Source organism: Cebus imitator, unplaced genomic scaffold (assembly GCF_001604975.1).
Source record: "Cebus imitator isolate Cc_AM_T3 unplaced genomic scaffold, Cebus_imitator-1.0 Scaffold762, whole genome shotgun sequence".
In the NCBI taxonomy this organism is placed as follows: domain Eukaryota; kingdom Metazoa; phylum Chordata; class Mammalia; order Primates; family Cebidae; genus Cebus; species Cebus imitator.
The window spans coordinates 146,067-156,346 of record NW_016108077.1 but is presented as its reverse complement, the minus strand read 5'-3'; positions in this window follow the sequence as shown (position 1 = coordinate 156,346).

The following is a 10,280-nucleotide window of genomic DNA, read 5'->3' as shown; positions in this document are numbered from 1 at the left end:
AAAAAAAAAAAAAAAAAAAAGGCGACTAAGAGCCATCACTCCTCTTTATATACTTCAGCGGCTTTCCACCTCCCTTGGGATAAAGTCCAGGCCTCCAGAGTCCCTGCCTAATCTGTCTCACCCTTCGTCACGTTTCCACCTCCCACTGTAGCCATGGTGGCATTTTGGCAGCTCTTCAAACAAGTCTTCGTTTTTCGCTTTTCAGTTTGTACAGAAGCTTGGCATATTCTCTTCCCCGATGTTCATCTAGAAAACCCGCGCTCATCCTTTAGGTCTCACAGTAAGTGTTTCTGGCCCGCCCCATCAGCTGCTTCCCAGGTGCTGACTGCACTGGCCCGCCTCCTCCACCCGCCTGCGCACTGCTGGGCGCTGTCCGTGGTGCTGAGGACATTATGGCGAGCTGGGCCAAGTCTGCCCTCCGGGAGCTTGGACGCTGAACAGACGGAAACTGAACACAGGAAAGTAATTGCGCACACGGCATTTCTTAATATTCCCTTTTGCTCTCATAGTCTCATTTGGATCATAAATTACATCGTTACTTGAGTTATGAAAAAAGCACACCGAAATAAAAGTGTGTTGTCACTGCCTTGAGTGCCAAGCTTTTTGATGATCCTTGGGTTGAACATGTGTGAAAACCAAATAAGGAGAAACAGAAAGAAAAAGTCAACAAAAGGCGTTGCCTTAAAACCCACTAGAAGGCAAGAGGCCTCTGCAGATAGGGTCTCATCCCTTATGAGGGTCCCTTCTGCTCTTGGTAGCTTTTCATAGATGACCTCTCTTGTCTGTAATCTTTCAACAGTCCTGGAAACACTGAACTATGGTGAAGTTAAACCTTGACCTAGGTAAAGTGAAAGTGAGGTTGCCCATCTTGGGATATCTAGGTACCTTGTATACACATTATATAACACATGAGGGGCTGGACACAGTGGCTCACACCTGTAATCTCAGCACTAAGGCAGTTGGATCATGAGGTCAAGAGTTTGAGACCAGCCTGTCCAACGTAGTGAAACCCCATCTCCAATAAAAATACAAAAATTAGCCAGGCATGGTGGTGCGCACCTGTAGGCCCAGCTACTTGGAAGGCTAAGGCAGGAGAATCACTTGAACCCAGGAGGTGGAGGTTACAGTGAGTGGAGATCATGCCACTGCACTCCAGCTTGGGTGACAGAGCAAAACTTGATCTCAAAAAACAAACAAACAAACAAACAAACAAAAACATGAGTGTCTTTCTAATCAACATATTGCAGGGTGTTGCACTGGGAACCAGGGAACAAAGATAATGTTGCTAGGGGCTAAAAGAGTGTGCTCCCCTGGCTCCCTTTATCCTCCACTCAAAGTGTCCTAGAGTGGAAGCAGTTTATTTATGAAGATGCTATAAGGTTTTTGTTTGTTTATTTGTTTTTTGGTTTTTGAGATGGAGTCTCACTCTATCACCCAGACTGGACTGCAGTGGCACCATCTCAGCTCACTGCAACCTCCGCCTCCCAGGTCCAAGCGATTCTCCTAACTCAGGCTCCTGAGTAGCTGAGATTACAGACATATGCTACCAAGCCTGGCTAATTTTTGTATTTTCAGTAGAGCTGGGGTTTCACCACATTGGCCAGGCTGGTCTCAAATTCCTGACCTCAAGTGATCCGCCCTCCTAGGATTCCCAAAGTGCTGAGATTACAGGCGTGAGCCACCATGCCTGGTTATGCTGTAAATTTTAAAAATTGACATTGTAGACCAGGCACGGTGGCTCACACTTGTAATTCCAGCACTTTGGGAGGTCAAAGCAGGAGGATTGCTTGAGCCCAGGGGTTCAAGACTCACCTGGGCAGCATAGTGAGATCCAATCTAAATATACATATAAAATTAACATTGTAGACCTGCACAAATGTCTTTCCACAGTCAGTCATTATTACTGTCTGAATCCTGATCTGGTTACTTTTTTAAAAAAAGTTTGGGGATGTTGCTTCCCCAGGATAGGAAACATGCATTTTGGGGAGTAAAAGTGGAAGATTCAGTCTTGATCAATGAAAAGATTTTATTTGTGTAAAATAAAATCTTGATCAGAATTAGGTTCCAATCCTTCAGGCATATCATTATCAACGATGGTCTTCCAGGGTGAGTGCCTTCTTTGTAAATACATGCAGTTCCTGACCTGATGCCAGAGGAACATTTTAGGACTGTCTTTTCTCTTCCTTTCTGTACCCAGAATCTGCAATTGCCCAGCTCTCTTGAGATGTGAGCTCAGGTGCAGATTTCGAGGTCTTATTTTGTTGCAGGGAGCTGTCATTCTAACCCCCAACCACTACCTGCAGGAAATAAAATTAGGATGTTTGTATCAACCTGAATGTTGCTAACCAATATCTAAAGATTTCATTTGTATTACCGTTGTGATCACGTGTGGGGTTTTGTTTTCTGATTTTTGTTGTTGCTGTCATTGCTGCTCATGATTATTTATTGAACACAGTATATAGTGCATGAGTTTTTTTAAAGTTTTGGGGGAAGAAAATCCCCTTTTTAAAAATGACAACTACTCAGGTCTCAAATGGGGTGAAAGTAGAACTGTTTTAATTATAGGCTTGAGGCTACACTCTCTGCTTATCCCTTCCTCATCCCTACCTTTATCATAAAATTTTGGAATCCAAGTTTTACAGTCAAGGAGGATTCCAGAGACCAGTCTAATAGGTCCACTGTGTAGATGGAGAAACTGAGCCCAGTGGGAGTCAATGGCTTGCAGGTAGAACCTTCAGGATACTTCTGAGGAACCTTGGTGCCTTGGAGAAGTCAGTGTGAGAACTACAGCTACAGAAGCATAGCTCTGCCTTGATGTGGGGAGATCTTAGCTCTGCCCTTAAGTCTTGAACCTAGGACAAGTCATTGAGTCCTCTATGGGGAATATTTTTTAAAGGCTTCAGCTATGCAAGAAGCCCTGTGGAAAAGCATTCGTGGGAGGGGGATCAGCCCATGCAAAGGCCCAGAATGAGGAATCGGCCTGGCGTATTCCAGGAACAGGAAGGAGCCAGCAGGGCTGGAATGGCGTGCACAAGGGCAGAGCAGCAAGGGGCGAGGCAGAGAGGTGGGCTAGGGGTATGGACAGAGCATGGAGTTTGGATTTTATTCTAAATGCAATGAGAAGCCACCGGAGTGTTTTAACCCAGGGGGTGACAACTTGATTTAGAGTTTTGAAAGATCCCTTCAGCTTCTATGAGTAGACGAACCACAGTGAGGCAGGAGTGGGAAGTGAGCAGACCAGAGGAAAAGCTCTGGCAGCTTCTAGACAAGAGGCATCATGACACAGACCTGGGGGGATGCCACAGGAGGTGGTGAGAGGTGGTCAGATTGAAATACTTTTTTTTTTTTTCTTTAGACAGGATCTGGCTCTGTCACCCAGGCTAAAGTGCAGTGGTACAATCTCGGCTCAATGCAACCTTTGCCTCCTAGGCTCAAGTGATCCCACCTCAGCCTCCCGAGTAGCTAGTACCACAGGCACATGACATCACACCTGGCTAATTTTGTTTTCTTGTTTGTGTTTGTAGCGAGGGGGTCTCACTTTGTCGCCCAGTCTGGTCTTGAACTTCTGAGCTCAAGTGATCCACCTATCTCGGCCTCCCAAAGTGTTAGGATTACAGGCGTGAGCCACCATGCTTGGCCTCAAAATACATTTTGATGGTGAAACTATCAGGACTTGATGACCGATTAGATGACATGCCACACATACTAAAACACTGCCAATGTAGAAAACAAAGAGGAAATTTTAATTCCAGCCTTAAAGGTCATGAGGGTGATGTTCAGAATACAGATGCTGGGCTGAAATTGGGCTGCTTCTCACGTGGACAACCTCAGGAAGCTTGCTCTGGGCAAACAGCAGCAGGGATGTACTTATTTAACAATTGTCCAAGGCTCTTCTGAACCATGCAAGACAGGCTGGTGTGGATGTAAATAGAAATTAATAGGATATATGCAAAAAGTATACTTAACAAAAAGTGGAATTGTAAGCAATCTTCATGTTCTTTTACATGGACTTCTATATTTTCTTTTTCTTCTTTCCTTCTTTGTCTCTCTTTCTTTCCTTCCTTGTCTCTCTTTCTTTCCTTCCTTTTTTTTGAGGTGACATCTTGTGTCACCCAGACTGGAGTGCAGTGGCACAATCTCAGCTCACTGTAACCTCCACCTCCCAGGTTTAAGTGATTCTCCTGCCTCAGCCTCCTGAGTAGCTAGGATTACAGGCATCCACCATCACGCCTGGCTAATTTTTTAGTAGAGACAGGTTTCACCATTTTGGCCAGGCTGGTTTTGAACTCCTGACCTAGTGATCCTCCTGTCTCAGCCTCCCAAAGTGCTGGGATTACAAGCATGAGCCAGCTCACTTGGGATCTCCTTCTTTCTCTCTCTCTCTTTTCTCTCTCCTTCCTTCCTTCCTTCCTCTCTCTCTCTCTTTTTCGTTCGTTTGTTCTTGCCTCACTCTGTCACCCATGCTGGAGTGCGGTAGTGTGACTTCCTCTCACTGCAACCTCCACCTCCCAGGCTCAAGTAATCCTCCTGAAGAGCTGGGACTATGGGCATGCACCACTATGCCCAACTAATTTTTAAATTTTGTGTAGAGATGGGTTTTGCTATGTTGCCCAGGGTGGTCTCCAACTATCCACCCACCTCAGCCTCCCAAAGGGCTGGGATTGTGGGCGTGAGGTACTGCACCCTACTTTATATTTTATACATTGTCTTTAATAGAATAATATAATTCTTATAATCAGGAGAAAATATGCATTTAAGACAAAAACTAAATCCGTGTGATGGATCTATGGAGATCCCATGTTTGTGTCTCTTGCCACGTTTTCTGTCTAACTCCCAGTCTCAGCTCTTAACTACAGCTTTCGGTAATTTACCTCCTTAACATCTGACCTGTGTCCCCCCTTGGCTATCCACCCCATCATTCCTCTCAGCTCCCAGCCAGGCCTGGGCTTCACTCAGCCCTAGGCTGCCTCGGATAGGCCATGGCTTTGGCATCCCAGGCTACACCACACAGAGCTAGGTGCATTCTGCTCAGGCAGTCACTGTGATCTGGCTGCCTGATTGATTCATTAGTCTAATGGCAACACATTGCTAGGATGCTAAGTTTTCTCTATTTCCCCAAAATGTTTTGAGGTTTTTCTCCTGACAACTGTGCTCATTGCAGTCATGGTGAAAACAACAAAATGGAAAGGAATTTCATGGGCCACACAACTCTAAATGATGTAGGGAAACATTTGGTTTCTCGTGGCTGTCAACACAATTATACCCACAGAGAAAGAAAATGAAAGGCAAGGCAGAGACAGCTCAATTTGGCTTGGAGAGTGGGGCAAAGACTTGAAAGCTTCATGCCTGTGCAGAGGGATGCCAAGCCTTCTCGGGCTGCACAAGGGGCAGAGCGGCCACAACATACAACAGTGGCAGCAGGTTGCAACACTGACGATGTGCAAGTCCTTAGCCAAAGACCTGCCAACTCAACAAAGAGTGCCGCGCTAAGCCCTAGGCAAGAGACGAGGCAGCCTGGGGTCTCCAAGGCTGAGCACCCGGGGAGGGGCACCCGGCCACCCTCCTCCCCAGCACGGACGACAATCGCTCCCTGGCCGCCCTTGCTGTTTGGGTTTTTTGTTCCTCTCTAGGGGCTCGCAGGAAACAAGAGAATCAAACAATGAACGATTTTAGAAGGGGTAAAATTAAGTTTTCTGGAAGTTCCTTTGGACTATTGATTCCTAAATGGGAAGAAGGGATGCCCCCTTAGGGGAGCGTTAGAGTCTTGGAGAGAGCTTTTCTCATCTACTTTCTATCCCCACCTCCCACACATTCTAATTTTGCTGCCTTAGGGAGAAGTGGGCCCCACTGCCGGCCACAGCTACTATTATTGGCGGAAGTGCTTTCATCATTCATTCAGCAACCATTTACTGAGCATGAACCACGTGCAGGCACAGTCCTGGCCCCCAGGTGGACTGGGATGAGACAGAAACATTGGGAGCCCCTGTGGTCTAAACTCGGTGGCAAAGACCAGGCAAACATTACAACTGAAGTTTTGTTTAAGTTTTCTCCCTTTTCCTGATATATATATATATATATATATATTTTTTTTTTTTTTTTTTTTTTTACAGAGTCTGGCCCTGTTGCCGAGGCTGGAGTGCAGTGGCCCGACCTAGGCCCACTGCAACCTCCGCCTCCCGGGTTCAAGCGATTCTCCTGCCTCAGCCTCCCAAGTAGCTGGGATTATAAGCGCCCACCACCACACCCAGCTAATTTTTTTGTATTTTTAGTAGAGACGGGGTTTCACCATGTTGGCCAGGATGGTCTTGATCTCTTGACCTCATGATCCGCCTGCCTCGGCCTCCCAAAGTGCTGGGATTACAGGTGTGAGGCACCGCGCCCTGCCTAATATTTGTTTTTTAAAAGGCAGAGGAGAAAATATGGAATTCCCACCATTATTGAGAGCCTCAACGTGCCAGAAATCCTGCTGCTTATATAATTCTAACAAGAATGTAAAGAGGTAGATGGTCTCCTGTGATTCCAACAAGAGTGTTCGGAAGTGGATATCCACTTCTCTGTCTCTTACCGAGGAAAAAGCTAAGGCTCTGTAAAGGTCAATAACTTACTCAGGGTCAAACAGTGAGTAAAAGGCAGAAGCAGGATTGAAATTCAGGAGTATCTGATCCCAAAGCATGGGTGGCACTGTTGCCATGCCTTGCACCTCCAGTGGACCGGCCACATCAACATTTCTTGGCCGCTTGTTAGAAAGACAACTGCTGAATCATGATTTGCATGTTTAATAAGTATTGAGGTGATTCATTTACACATTAAAATTTGTGAAGCACTGAGCCAGGGAACTCTTACACCCAAACAATCTCACTCTCAGGACATTCCTTGGAAATCAAAAAGATTCATTACATGTCTCCATCCTGTCGTCAAGAACGTTTCTCAAATGCTACAGTCCGGAAGATTCCCTCCCACCCAGGTGAGAAAACACTGAAGTGGTAACAATTAAAAAGGCCAGGTTGGGCTAGGTGTGGTGGTTCACACCTGTAATCCCAGCACTTTGGGAGGCTGCGGCAGGCGGATCATCTGAAGTCAGGTGTTCGAGACCAGCCTGGCCAACATGGTGAAACTCTGTCTCTACTAAAAATACAAAAATTAGCCAAGTATGGTGGTATGCCCCTGTAATCCCGGCTGCTCAGGAGGCTGAGATGGAAGAATCGATTGTACCAGGAAGGCAGAGGTTGCAGTGAGCCGAGACCACATCATTGCACCCCAGCCTGGGCAACGAGAAGGAAACTCCATCTCAAAACACAAAATTAAAAAAAATTAAAAGGCCAGGTTGCCTTTAGGGCATTCTGATGTGCCCTATGGCACCCTCATGTGCAATTCAGGATGGTTACAGATTTGAGGGATAGTATGTGAGGGGAAGGGGAAATTTGTATCTACAAAGCTGGTGGCTGAGGCTCAATGCTCAGTTCCACAGAGGAAGGCAGAGGGGGCCTGGTTTTGGGAAGTAAGTCGTAGCGGTTCTCTTTTTTTTTTTTTTCCCTGAGACAAGGTCTCACTTGGTTGCCCCAGCTGAGTGCAGTGGTGTGATCACAGCTCACTGCAGCCCCGATGTTCCCGGGCTCAAGCGATCCTCCCACTTCAGGCCCCCGAGTAGCTAGGACTACAGTGCACACCACCACACCTGGCTAATTTTTGATTTTTTTTTATAGAGACAGGGTCTCACTATGTTGCCCAGGCTCATCTCAAGCTCCTGGATGCAAGTGATCCTCCCACTCCAGCCTCCCAAAGTGCCGAGATTCCAGGCTTGAGCCACGGCGCCCAGCCCGCAATTCTAGTATAATTGATCAAACTTCCTTTTTCCCTTCCCTTCTCAGAGGTGCCAGTGCAGAGCTGCTGGCTTCATGTAGGTCTAACAACTGCTCAGCTCAATTTTGGAATTCAAAGACCCCAGTCATCAACCCAGGAATCATTGATGTAAGTTTACTTCCAGTTTATGTTAATCTAGTGAGGCCTCTAAACCCTATAATCTTACAGGAAGTCAGAACTGCCACTGAGCCACCCAGCAGCACCTTTATGCAACTTAGAAAAAAGGTGCTCCTCACCCCACCCCGCACACAGGTAGATGCAGCCCCAAACCACGTTGTTTGAATTGGTGCTATGGTTTAAATAAGTCCTCTCCAGAATTCAGGCGTAGCTAGTGTGATAGGATGAAGAGAGAGGGGCTCTTTAAGAGGTGATTAGGCCGTGAGAGCTTCTCCCCTGTGAAAGGGATTAAGGCCCTTACAAAACAGGCTTCACAGAGCCTCCAACTCCCTTGCTATCCCGCCTTTGCTATGTGAGGAGGCAGCCTTGCCCGCCCCCGACTGGAGAATGCAACAATAAGGTGCCGTCTTACACACAAAGGCCAGCCCTTACCAGACAACAGAACCTGCCAGCTCCTCCATCTTGAACTTCCCCAGGCTCCAGAACTTCAAGAAAATCAATTTCTGTTATTTATGAGATACCCAGTCTCAGGTATCATAGCAGCGTTAATCAACTAAGACAGTTGGTGAATGGACTGCAGGGCGGATTTCAGTTCCCACTTGCCCCTTGGCCTGGAGCCCTTGTGCAGTGTGTGCCCTGCACAACTGTACATGACAGCCCCACAGGAAGTAGTCATTTCAGACTGGTTATAAGTTTGGATTGTCAGCTCCACCAGGGCTGAGGTGATATCTGGTTTTTGTCTGTTTGTTTTTTTGAGATGGAGTCTCACTGTCACCCAGGCTGGAGTGCAGTGGCATGATTTTGGCTCACTGCAACATCTGCTTCCTGGGTTCAAGCAATTCTCCTGCCTCAGCCTCCCAAGTCGCTGAGACTACAGGCACATATCACCAGTTTCTCTATTTGTTTGTTTGTTTTTTGAGATGGAGTCTTGCTTTGTCACCCAGGCTGACGTGCAGTGGCACGATCTTGGCTCCCTACAACCTCCACCTCCTGGATTCAAGCAATTCTCCTGCCTCAGCCTCCCAAGTCGCTGAGACTACAGGCACATATCACCAGTTTCTCTATTTGTTTGTTTGTTTTTTGAGATGGAGTCTTGCTTTGTCACCCAGGCTGACGTGCAGTGGCACGATCTTGGCTCCCTACAACCTCCACCTCCTGGATTCAAGCAATTCTCCTGCCTCACTCTCCCTAATAGCTGGGATTGCAGGCACCCACCACACACCCAGCTGGTCTGGAACTTGTGACCTCAAGCAATCCACCCTCCTCGGCCTCCCAAAGTGCTGTGATTACAGGCGTGAGCCACCGCGACTGGCCTGTGACATCTGTTTTGTTCACACTGCATTCAGGCATCTAGCTCAGTGCCTGACTCAGAGTTGGTGCTTAATTAAATCTATGTTGAACAGGGCTGGGTGCAGTGGCTCACACCTATAATCTCAGCGCTGTGGGAAGCCAAGGCAGGAGGGTAGTTCCAGGCCAGAAGTTTGAGACTAGCCTGGGCAACATAGTGAGACCCCCTCATCTCTCCAAAAAAGTTAAAAATTTAGCTGGGTGCAGTGGCACACGCCTACAGTCCCAGCTACTTGGGAGACTAAGGCGGGAGGAACACTTAATGCCAGGAGTTCGAGGTTGCAGTGAGCCATGATTGTGCCATTGCACTTCAGCCTCCGTGATAGAGTGAGATCCTGTCTTTCTCTCTCTGTCTATACATACTCATAATGCATCTATACCTATCCATAATGCCTATCTATCTATCTATCACACATGGATGAATAAATGAAGACAGGGTTAATGGCTCACTAGGCTCAGATTTGCAAAGCCAACGGTCTGGAGAACATGGGCCAGAGGCTGTTCATGAGTTTGCTTTTGTCACCTACACATTTCCATACCCTCAAGGGCACAGTACTCCATGAGAAGGCCCTGTTGCAAGTGGGCCTGTGGCATCCACCCTTTAAAATGGTAAAGGGACCCCTAATAAATACATAAGTCATTTAAGGCTTGACAAACAGCTCTTGGAATGAAGGCATGAAAACAAGTGATTCTCAGGGTGATGTGGCCTTAAAATTCTCATGATAATTTTGTGTGGGGTTGAAGGGAGAACCAAGGAATAAAGAAAGGAAGAACCAGGCCAGGCTTGGTTGCTCATGCCTGTAATCCCAGCACTTTGGAAGGGTGAGGCAGGCAGATCACCTGAGGTCAGGAGTTCAAGACCACCCTGGCCAACACGGTGAAAACAAAAAAAAAGAAAAAAAAAATCAGCCAGGAGTCATGGTGGGCACCTGTAATCCCAGCTGCTCAGGAGGCTG